Genomic DNA, 12,561 nt, shown 5'->3' on the forward strand with positions numbered 1-12,561 from the left:
CCCCAAATTAATTTTCAAAAAACTATGAGGCCATCTTGTGTTACCAGCTGCTTCCTAATCCCTTCACTTTCCCCTTACCCCCCCCACCTCCCCCCCCCGTCCCCCGCCCATCGAACAACTCTTGGTTTTTTCCTTTTTGTCCCCAAAATTGTTTCTGATTAGTTCATTCACTTATTCTTTTCTTTAGATTCCGCATATAAGTGAGATCATATGGTACTTGTCTTTCTCTTTATGACTTATTTCACTTAACATAATGTTCTCTAGATCCATCCATGTTGTTGCAAATGATGAGATTTCTTTCTTCTTTATGGCTGCCTAATACTCCATTGTATAAATGTACCACAGCTTCTTAATCCAGGCATTTCGGTTGTTTCCATATCTTGGATATTGTGTAAACTGCTGCAATAAACATAGGAGTGCATACAGATTTTTCAATTGGAGTTTTGGATATCTCCGGGTAGATGCCTAGGAGTGGAATCCATTTTCAGATTCCTGAGATACCTCCATACTGTTTTCAATAGTGGCTGCACTAATCTGCAATCCCACCAACAGTGGACTAGCATTCCCTTTTCTCCACATCCATGCCAGCATTTGTTGTTTGTTGATTTATTGATGATAGATAGCCATTTTGACTGGGGTGAGGTGGTATCTCATTGTGGTTTTTATTTGCATTTCTCTGATGGTTAGTGAGGTTGAGCATTTCTTCATATGTCTTCTTGCCTTCTGTATGTCCTTTTTAGAAAAAGGTCTCCTCAAGTCCTCTGCCCATTTTTTAATTGGATTGTTTGTTTTTTTGGAGTTGAGTAAGTTTTTTATAGATTTGTGATATTAATCCCTTATCAGATATATCATTGGCAAATATCTTTTCCCATTCAGTAGGATCGCTTTTTGTTTTACTGATGGTTTCCTTTGCTGTGAAAAAACTTTTTAGTTTGATGTAATCCCACATGTATATTTTTTCTCTTACTTCCCTCGCGCGAGGGGATATATCAGTGAAAATCTTACTCCGGGTAATGTCCATGAAGTTTCTTCCTATATTTTCTTCTAGATATTTTATGGTTTCAGATCTTACATTTAAGTCTTTAAGCCATTTTGAATTTATTTTTGTACATGGTGTAAGGAGGTGGTCCATCTTCATTTTCTTGCATGTGTCTGTCCAGGTTTCCCAACACCACTTACTGAAATGACTGTCTTTACTCCATCATACATTCTTGCTTCCACTGTCGTAGTTCAGATGGGCATATAGGCATGGATTTACTTCTGGACTCTCTATTCTGTTCCATTGATCTACGTGTCTATTTTTATGCCAGTACCATGCTGTTTTAATTACTGTAGCCTTGTAGTATAGTTTGAAGTCAGGTATCGTTATACCTCCCACTTTGTTCTTATTTTTCAAGATTGCTGAGGCTATCCGGGGTCTTTTATGGTCCCATATAAATTTTAGGATTATACGTTCTATTTCTGTGAAAAATGTCGTTGGTAGTTTGATAGGAATTGCGTTGAATATGTATATTGCCTTAGGCAGTATGCACATTTTAACTATATTAATTCTTCCTATCCATGAACATGGAATGTGTTTCCATCTATTTATGTCTTCTTTCATTTCTTTCTTCAGTGTCGTATAATTTTCTGAGTACAGATCTTTTACATCTTTGGTTAGATTTATTCCCAGATATTTTGTAGTCTTTGGAGCAATTGTAAATGGAATTGTTTTTAATTTCTCCTTCTGATATTTTATCATTGGTATATACAAATGCAACTGATTTCTGAATATTAATTTTATATCCTGCTACTTTACTAAATTCATCTATCAGTTCTAATAGTTTCTTGGTGGAGTCTTTAGGGTTCTCTATATATAGTATCAAATCATCTGCATATAATGATAATTTTACTTCCTCCTTACCAATTTGGAGGCCTTTTATTTCTTTTTCTTGTCTGATTGCTGTGGCTAGAACTTCCAGCTGGAGTATTGCAACTCCAGCCTTTTTCTCATTTCCATTTGCATGAAATATCTTACTCCAACCTTTCAGTTTCAGCCTGTGTGTGTCTTTTGATCTGAGATGAGTCTCTTGTATACAGCATATACAAGGGTCTTGCTTTCTTATCCACTCAGCCACCCTGTCTCTTGAATAGAGCATTTAATCCGTTTACATTTAAAGAGATTATTGATAGGTACATAGTTATTGCCACTTTTAAATTTGTAGTAGATTGTTTTCATCTTTCTTCTATTTACAGAAGTCCTTTTAGTATTTCTTGCAATGCTGGCTTGGTTGTAATAAATTCCTTCAGTTTGTTCTTTTCTGGGAAGCTCTTTATCTCTCCATCAACTTTAAATGATAGCCTTGCTGGATAAAGCAATCTAGGTTGTAGGCCTTTGTGTTCCATCACTTTGAGTATCTCCTGCCACTCCCTCCTGGCCTTCAATGTTTCTGTGGAAGAGTCATTTGATAGTCTTATGGGAGTTCCCTTGTATGTAACCTTCTGCCTTTCTCTTGCTGCTTTTAAGATTCTGTCTTTAAGCTTTGCCATTTTAACTATAATGTGTCTTGGTGTGGGCCTGTTTGGGTTTATCCTGGTTGGAACTCTCTGCACTTCCTAGGCTTGTATGTTGGTTTCCTTCATCCGGTTAGGGAAGTTTTCGGACATTATTACTTCAAATATGTTCTCGATCCCTTGCTTCCTCTCTTCACCTTCTGGTATTCCTCTGATGCGCATGTTGTTGTGCTTGATGTTATCCCAGAGGTCTCTTAATGCATTTTCATTCTTTTTTCTTTCTGTTGTTCAGTTTGGGTGATCTCTGCTAACTTGTCTTCTAAGTCGCTGATTTGATCCTCTGCTCATCTAACCTGCTGGTCATTCCTTCAAGTGAATTCTTAATTTTGGTAATTGTGTTCTTTAGTTCTAGCTGGTTGTTCGTTTAGTTCTAACTGGTTGTTCTTTATGATTTCTATATCCTTCTTTATGTCTTCTCTAAGCTCCTTAAACATTCTTATCACCGGTGTTCTGAACTCTGTCTCTGACAGGTTGGTTACCTCTGCTTCATTTGGTTCCAGTTGTGGAGGTTTCTTCTGTTCTTTTATTTGGGACATGTTTCTTTTTCTCCCTATTCTGACTGACTCTCTGTGTTGGCTTTGATGTACTAGGAAGATCCCCTAGAGTTCTTGCTGGGTTATCTTATGTAGTATGTGTCCTTTATATTTGACTTGGACTACTTCGTTCTTCTCTTCTGCATGTGCTCCAAAGGTGGCTCGTGTGTTTAGTATATTGTCCTGTTCAAGAAGAACTTTAATTGCTTTTTGCTTGTGAGTAGGTGAGTTTAACTCCTAGGCTGTCTAGTTGTGAGACTTGGCTCTGCCCACCGCAGGGTGTTCTGCTGGGTGAGGGTTGGCCACTTAAATGAGGTTTGGCCTCTATGGGCTCTTGTGCCTTCAGAGAATTCCCTCTGGGTGTGTGACTTGTAGGTCAAACCCGGTAGTACTCTGGTTTGGTCTAGAGTTGGCTTCTGGATATGTTGAATCTTGTGCCTCTTAAGCTGGGCCCTGTTAGGGCAGTTTCAGCACAAAGCAAATTACCAAGTACAACAACAACAAGAACAACAAAGAAAACAAATCAAGTACATTCACGTGTAAAATACAACCGACAATCCCCACTCAACATAGGCAAAGATACCAAAGAAATAAAGACAGAACAAAGCAAGTCAAAACAAGCAAAAAAAACCACAAAAAAACAAAAAAACAAAAAAAAACAAGCAAAGCAAAACAGGAAGCAGAACCAGTCTTGTCTTAAGCCCAGCAAGTAATCTCCAGGTTGTCCTCTGCTGTGCCAAAGAATTCCCTGCCTATTGTGCAGGTAGCGCTGGTCACCTGGTGCCCAGAGTGAATTTGGGAGTGTAGATTTAAATGCGAGGGGCTGAGGGATCTGGATGACAGTTTTCAGAGAGTCCGTGCAGTTTCTGTCCTTTCCTGCACAAATGCACGCTGAGAATAGCTCCACCAGCCCTGTGCCCAGTACTCCTGAGTCTTAGGGCCCTCCTTCCGTGGGTGAGTGGGAGGGGGCGGGCGGGAGGTTTCTAAGCTGCTGAAAGCCGGGAGCTGCGTCTGCCACTAACTGCATTTTATTTTTTAAAAATTATAAATCACTGCTCTTCTTTTCAGAGGTTTTACAGTGTAATTTGAGAAAATATATTACAGAATTCTAGAATTAATTTTTTATCTATTTACTGATAGCCATGTTTTCTTCTGATATTTCTCTTCTCCTTAATACTGCTTTACATTGATTAAAAGAGAAATCTATTCCACTGGATTTCAGTAACTTTTTATTTATTATTATATAAAACAAACCTTATTATATATAATTACTATATTATTACATAAAATGTCTTAAGAAAGGCAAGCTTAGGAAACTTTCCAAATAAAGAAGTAGGGACAAAATGGTACAATGTGAAAGAAAATCTGGTATTTCCTTAACACAATGCCAAAATTTTCCTTTAAGGTTAAAATATTCATGTATTATTAGTTAGAGACATGTCAAGAAAACTTTCATGCTAAGAACAAACGCATCATAAATGACTATGATGTTGACATCAAGCTAATTTAAAATACAAGTAATGCTACACAGACATGAATGCCTGAGTAAGCACTGCCGAACATTTTCAACAAAAATATCAGAAATGCCTGATTAAAAAGTGCTCAATACCCACATAGACACACAACTCTTCAGGCTCTAACTTACACGTATTTTAAAATTTTGTATTAAAACTGCCGGTTTTTATCATTTTTTGTTTGTAGAAATGCACTTTTGCTTTGAAAGAATTAAAGTTTAGTTTCCAAAATTCACCTTAATGATTCAATAAGCAAATTCCTAAGTTCACTGGCAAACAACACTCAGAATTCTTTGTACACCAAGATTTAACTCAGAAATTGATGGTTTTTTCCCCTTTATTTTTAAGACAAATGAGAAGTGATTCAAGTGCTTTTGAGCCACAGTGAGAAGTGACTGGAAAGCCTAGTGTCGGGGGGCATGGCTAGGTGGAAACATGCTGCACTAACCCAGTGACAGCCTCTCAGGCTAAAGGAGGTGGACAATTGGACCACTGCAATGGCTCTGACCCAGGCTCCTGAGGTGTCTCAATGAGAAATGAGACATGTCAAGGGTGACTTCCATAGAGCAGTCAGGTATGTTTAAATGGCCCTGAATGTCTGTTAGCCTACTTTCTGTTACCGTCAAGTGTGCTGTTCTGATTCAGAATAATACTTGGTGATACAGTGGCCCAGGTGTAGAAAAGCAGATGCACCGCCCCTACTTACTGAAGTGAGAAACAGCTATCCTGTAAATGTTGCAGTTTCCCAGGTCTTAGTTTTAGACATTTTTTTCTATATACTTGCTCACTAATTTATTCTTATAGCTGCAAATATCATTCCTATCTAATGCCTTCCTATTTGGGATTCTGCACCGAAGGCCGACGTGTGTCTGGTGGACTGGAGATAGCTTCCCCCACCAACAAACAATTCTCTGGACACCACATCAGTGTCCTATAATTCAACTCAATTCTGACACTACCTGGAGTCAGACTTCAGCTAATGGTTCAGTCCTACAAGACTACCACACCCAACACATACACACACACTTCAGATGCCAATCACAAGACCAGGTTGTCACCTGTGCTTCTGACTGACTAGCTACAGACTGGAGGTTCCTATGAACCCCTCCTTGGGTTCAATTAACGTGCTAGAGTGGCTGAAGAACTCAGAGAAACATGATACTAGATCACCAGTTTATTATAAAAGGATATACCTCAGCAGCAGCCAGATGGAGGAGATGCACGGGGCAACATATGTGGAAACAATAGGGAGTTTCCGTGTCCCTCTGAGCCCAGCACTCTCCCAGAATCTCCCCGTGTTCACAATCCAGAAGCTCTCAGAATGCTTCCTTTTGGATTAGTATGGAGGCTTCATTACACAGGCGTGACTGATTAAATCATTGGTCATTGGTGACCGATTTAACCTCAAACCTCTCTTCCCTCCCTGGAAATTAGGGGATGGTACTGATCTCTAAGCACAAAGTCTGCTCTCCTCCAGACCAGCTCTTCATCCTTAAGTGGGGATCTAAGCCACCTCATTAACACAACAAAATATATCTTTATCATTCCTCACTTAGGAGATTCCAAGGGTTTTGGGAGCTGTATGACAGAAGTGGGAGGACAAAATTGATTATTTCTTATTATAAATCACAATATTACACTTCCAAAAGTATAAACCCAGCCCAAATCTTTCCTAAGGCCCAGATTTCAATTTCAGACTGCCTACCTGATGTTTCTTCTTGAATAACTCACAGAAATGTCAAATCCAACACACTACAAGTGAAAAATTGGTATTTTCCTCCAAGTACTATCTTTCTCAAGTCTTTCTGACTTTGAAAACGGCATACCTACTCACTTGGGAGCCCATCTGGGTGCTGTGCCTGAATTCCTGTCCTCACCATCCTCATGTGATCTCAGTAAGTTAGATCAATACCACTTCCAAGACACAAATGAAATCAATCTATCCTTTTCTCTTCACCTCTTCTGACAAAACCTTAATCCCACCACTGTTTCCTGCCTGGACAGCCTCAAGAGCTTCCAGATTTTGACTTTTGTTCCCTGCCAACTCATTCTTGAAAAGGCAAGCGGAGTGGTTTTTCTTAAAACCCAAAATCTGGTCAGGTTACTCCACCACTCAGAGTACAAGCTCCTTACCACGGTGTGTGCTGGCACCTGCCCGCTCCTCTGGCCTTGTCTCTTGCTTCTCCTGATACCCTCACCCACTGCTTGTTGGAGTCCAGATGCTGCGACTTCGTTTCTCACATGTGCAAAGCCCCTTTCCTGAGTTCTGTGTGTATGCTTCTCTGCCTAGTGCATTCTTCCTTAATCTTTTGTGTGGCTGTTTCCTTCTCAGGCTTCAAGTTTTTATTTCAATACAATCTCCACATAAAGACCTTCTCTGACCTCCATCCCACTACTAATATTCTGTATCTTAAGACTCTACCATGTTTCCCCAAAAATAAGATCTAGCCGGGCCATCAGCTCTAATGCATCTTTTGGAGCAAAAATTCACATAGCACCCAGTCTTATTTTACTATAAGACCGGTGTAATTAATATAACATAATATAATATAATATAATATAAATGTAATGTAATATAAATGACATATGATATGTGATATGATATGATCTATGATATACGATATGATATAATACAATACAATACCAGGTCTTCTATTAATTTTTACTCCAAAAGACACATTAGAGCTGATGGTCTGGCTAGGTATTATTTTTGGGGAAACACGGTATTTGTTTCTTTTATAGCTATGACCAAAACTTGGGGTTGTAAAAAATTTATTTGGTTCTATTTGTCCAGGAGGGGAAAAGCCATGTTTATGGTGGTAACTATTTTACTTATATTGCTATGTGTGTACACACGTGTGTACATGCGCACGTGTATCGATACCTGGACACAGAGGCTATTCAGGGAATCCAACAGCTATCTACTGAATCAGGATCACCAAGGGTCAAGGCTCTTCAGAACCTCCTGGAATATGTACCCAAAGGCTTGAGGACCCTGAATACTAGTAGGTTAGTCTGAAGGACTTCTTTAAAAAACTTGAAGTCCTGAGTCCCCGCCATGGCAGCCTGGCCCTTTGAAGGAGGTCTGCGGGCATAATCCTGTGATGTGCTTCCGAAAAGTCCCACGGACTCAGTGCTTCTCCTGGAGATTCCAGATGCCAGCGAAAGGGATGAGCAGAGGTTTGATGATTGTGTGAATGCTAGGGCAGGAAGAACTGCTGCAAGGGTGGAAGGCAGTTGTTGCTGAGGGGCCCAGCACCCACGCGGTGCCAGGAGACACAGAACACTGGCATCCTGCACTGGGAAATCAATGGGAAGGACTTCGTGAGGGTTAATTCTATGTGTCAACCTGACTGGTCCGTGGGATACCCTCAAATTTGATTCAACATTACTCGGCTTGTATCAGTGAGGGTGTCTCTGGACTAGATGAATACCTGAAGGAAGCAGCCTGCGCTCCAAAGAGTGCATGGTCCCATCCAATCAATGTGAGGCCTGATGAGAACAAGAAGGCTGACCCTCATTAGAAGAAGGGGGAGTTCCTACTGATGGACTGCATGAGTTGCAACACCTGGCCTTTCCAGGCCTCAGACTAGACCGAACCTACGGAATTTCTGGGTATCGTCCTGCTGCCCTTCAGACTGGAAACCCACAATAAGTCTCCTGTCCTCAGACTGGATCCCCACCGTGGGTGCTCTGAGTCTCCTGTCCTCAGACTGGATCCCCACCGTGGGTGCTCTGAGACTCCTGTCCTCAGACTGGATCCCCACCGTGGGTGCTCTGAGACTCCTGTCCTCAGACTGGATCCCCACCGTGGGTGCTCTGAGACTCCTGTCCTCAGACTGGATCCCCACCGTGGGTGCTCTGAGTCTCCTGTCCTCAGACTGGATCCCCACCGTGGGTGCTCTGAGACTCCTGTCCTCAGACTGGATCCCCACCGTGGGTGCTCTGAGTCTCCTGTCCTCAGACTGGATCCCCACCGTGGGTGCTCTGAGTCTCCTGTCCTCAGACTGGATCCCCACCGTGGGTGCTCTGAGTCTCCTGTCCTCAGACTGGATCCCCACCGTGGGTGCTCTGAGACTCCTGTCCTCAGACTGGATCCCCACCGTGGGTGCTCTGAGTCTCCTGTGCTCAGACTGGATCCCCACCGTGGATGCTCTGAGTCTCCTGTGCTCAGACTGGATCCCCACCGTGGGTGCTCTGAGACTCCTGTCCTCAGACTGGATCCCCACCGTGGATGCTCTGAGACTCCTGTCCTCAGACTGGATCCCCACCGTGGATGCTCTGAGTCTCCTGTGCTCAGACTGGATCCCCACCGTGGGTGCTCTGAGTCTCCTGTCCTCAGACTGGATCCCCACCGTGGATGCTCTGAGACTCCTGTCCTCAGACTGGATCCCCACCGTGGGTGCTCTGAGTCTCCTGTGCTCAGACTGGATCCCCACCGTGGGTGCTCTGAGTCTCCTGTCCTCAGACTGGATCCCCACCGTGGGTGCTCTGAGTCTCCAGTTTGCTGCTCTTGGGACTTGTTAACCTCAATAATCATGGGGGGCAATTCCTTAATCTCTTTTTACATGTATGATTAGAAACAGAATGAACATCCTATTGTTTCTGTTTTTATGAACCCTAACTAATACAGACCTGGTTTTGTGTGCTGTGGAGGAAGGGATGGAACTCTAAAAGAAAGGTGTAATTTATCTCAATGAAGGGTCAGACCAGTATAAAACCGTAAGTATCTCGATTGTCAGATGGTATCTTTTCTACTCGATCTGCCACAGCACCTAATACTGAACTTTTTACCTAGTGGACAATTTGTTCAATGGGAAGATTAATTCACAGTCCTTCGTCTGTGATATATTTTCAAATCAAAGAATAAAGTGAAAAACCATTAAAAACATATCAAAATTCAGGCTTAATTTTGCCAAAACAATTTTGCCCACCAATCGGGTGCTAATGAATGCATGATGACATCTGCTGAACAGTATTTTGTAAACTTCAAGGAACTATCTACACATATATGAAAAGTGGGAGCCGTATTGGAGGTGAGTGAAAAAGGTGAAGGGATTAAAAGTACAAATTGGTAGTTATAAAACAGTCATGGGAATGTAGGGTACAGCATGAGGAATACAGTCAATAACATTGTAATAATCGTGTATGGTGTCAGATGGGTACTAGATTTATTGGGGTGATAGATGGGACGGGGATAGAGAGAGGGTGAAAAAGGTGAAAGGATTAAGAAATACAAATTGGTAGTTACAAAATAGTCATGGGAATGTAAAGTATAGGGGATATAGTCAATAATATGGTAATAACTATGTACAGTGCTAGGCTAATCAGGGGGATCACTTCTTAAATTATATAAATGTCTAATCACTATGCTATACTCCTGGATTTAATACAAAATATTGGATGTCATCTGTTATTGACAAATTTAAAAGGGGAGGTGAAGGTGAAGGGGAATAAGAAGTTCAAATTTCTGGGTATAAAACAAATAAGTCACAGGGATGGTATGTACAGCATAGGGAATATAGTTAATAATATTGTGATAGCATGGTACAGTGTCAGATGGTTCCTGACTTATCACGGTTATCACGTCTTTAAGTATATAAACGTTGAGTAACTATGGTTACTCTTGTACACTTGAAACTAATATAATATTGTATGTTAGCTATATTTTTAATAAAAATCTTTAAAAAAAAACACCTTCAAAAGAAGAAAAGAACAGTAGAGGGGTTAGGGGTATTTGTTGCAAGGCATAACTCTTGCCAATTGTTAATTTTAAAATAGCTACTTGTTTTAATCTGATGAAGAATTGAACACCTCCAATATATTGAATCATGTAAGGTTTGCTCTATTTTTAAATCTAATTTTGCAACATAAAGTGCATTTTAATTTATATACTATGACTTCTACAACTTTTTAAAATGTAGATTCCTAATATTCAAAAATTATTTTGATGCTTTAAAATTTTTCATCCCAAAATATACTATATTTAAAGTACAGCTAAAGGTGAAATCTTAACCTACTATTAACCATTTCGTTAACTAACAACCCTAACTCTTTCCTGCACACACAGACCAAAACTACTTTGTGGTGAAACCAACGGCTAGATTTCACTGTTTTGATTCACATATGTTATTTCACATGGGCTTGACTGGTTTGAACAACTATTTTTTAAACTGTTGGAAACTCCATCTATATCTTTAACGGATGGGCTCTTAATGAAATAAAAATAGTTCTAATAACACGAAAGATGCAAAATTTCAAGTAAATTGTGTAAAATATTAGAGCTTTCTTAAATGAGATAAAACACCAACTTTCAAAAGCCCATAACTCTTCCTAATATTAGTTGAATTCATTTAATTTAGCTTCCAGATCTCACTCACTCAGAAATTGACATGGTAGGCACACTTTCCTAACTCCTCCATTCCTTTCTGTCCTTTGTTGTCTTTCTAGCTTTTTACGAGTAAATAGTTTTAAAACATGCCAAAATCTGTAGAGCAAATTATATTTAATTAGTAATTATTACTATAAACTTTTTTTTCAGTACTAATGTTGCTCACGAATTTGGAAGTAGCCCATTTATTTTGCATCTATAACCAAATATTGTATTGACATTTATACCACAACTAAGTATAACCTATAAGGAATGAAAATGTATTCCCTTTACACCAATAAAATCTCCGATTGAAAACTCTTAGGATTTTACAAACTCTAAAATGACTCACGATAAGGCCACTGCTGTCCAGATTGGTGGGCCTTCTATAGGAACCAATCCAATTGGAAGGAAAGAAAACACTTGGCTAGAAACAAATAACTAGGTTTAAAATCCATTTCCTAAGGGAATGATTCTTTAGATGAGTTAATCCATCTTGATATTATTTAACACTACTCTAGTAGTTAATCAATCCAGTATTTCTAGTGCTATTCAACTTTTTGTTCACTGAATACCAGGCCAATGAGATTTCCAATGCTGAAATAAATATTTATTCCAAAGAATAAGAGCAAATTCTTATTTGTCTGCCAGATACTGTTATAAGCTCTTCACTTACGTTAACTCACTTAATTCTGAAAGCAACCTATGAAAGTGGGCACAGAGAAGTGAAGTTATTTGCCTAAAGTCACAGCGTGTAAGTGATAAACACTGGGTGTTTCTAATGCAACACTAGTGTTCTGTAAGAAAATACGTGAACACAACTGTCCATGACATTGATATGGAAGCCTCAACCCTTCCCAATCTGATTTAGATAGAACAGGTAAGAAGTAGCTATGACACCACGAGTGTGCAGCCATCCCCCATGATGAGAGACGGCAAGAAACCCAAACCTGTTCCCAGCACACAACTCTTGTCCAGCTGAGATGAATGAAAATGTGAATTGATGGGGAAATGTTTGAAAGCAGAACACTAAGAAAACTTTTTCAGGACACGTATAAAGCACATAACTGATAAACTGCTGAAACTAAAGGTAGAAGAAAATACAGTGATAACTCATGCTTAAGAGACTGGTTCTTCCGCACTAAGGAAGTTGTTTTTCATGCATTATCGTTTTTTTGTTGTTTTTTGGTTTAGATAACTAACCATTCATGTAAACAAAGATCTAGGGATCTCCTAGATTTAAAAGAGATAGTGGACAAGTAAGAATTAAACATATAATGGAAAAACCAAAAAACTCCAGAGAACAACTGTTTCTTCAAGCACAGCGTAAATGTATGTCCATAGTCCAACGAGACGGATGGACCCCTGAAGTAAGACGTTCTGCCAAGAAAGAGAGGTCTTGAACCTTAAAGGAGTGCCTTGGTGTTATACAAAAAAGCAAACACTGTTTAGCCCTTTTCCACCTCTACTTTGTGTGCTAGCAAGAGCAAAAGAAGCAGGACATAGCCTGTACCTTCAGGAAGACCCCTACTTTTCCAGCTCTCTCAGGGCTGGGAAGAGTTCTCTGTGGAGACAAGAAACCAGAGCTGCC

The 12,561-nt window shown here is 40.1% G+C and overlaps 1 protein-coding gene across 7 annotated transcripts in view; it reads right to left on the reverse strand.

Moving 5' to 3' along the window:
• EXOC2 (exocyst complex component 2) overlaps positions 1–12,561 on the reverse strand; it is a 254,857-nt gene that overhangs the window by 103,457 nt on the left and 138,839 nt on the right. The window lies entirely within an intron of this gene.

The sequence above is a fragment of the Rhinolophus hipposideros genome (genome assembly GCF_964194185.1).
Source record: "Rhinolophus hipposideros genome assembly, chromosome: 8".
NCBI classification, from domain to species: domain Eukaryota; kingdom Metazoa; phylum Chordata; class Mammalia; order Chiroptera; family Rhinolophidae; genus Rhinolophus; species Rhinolophus hipposideros.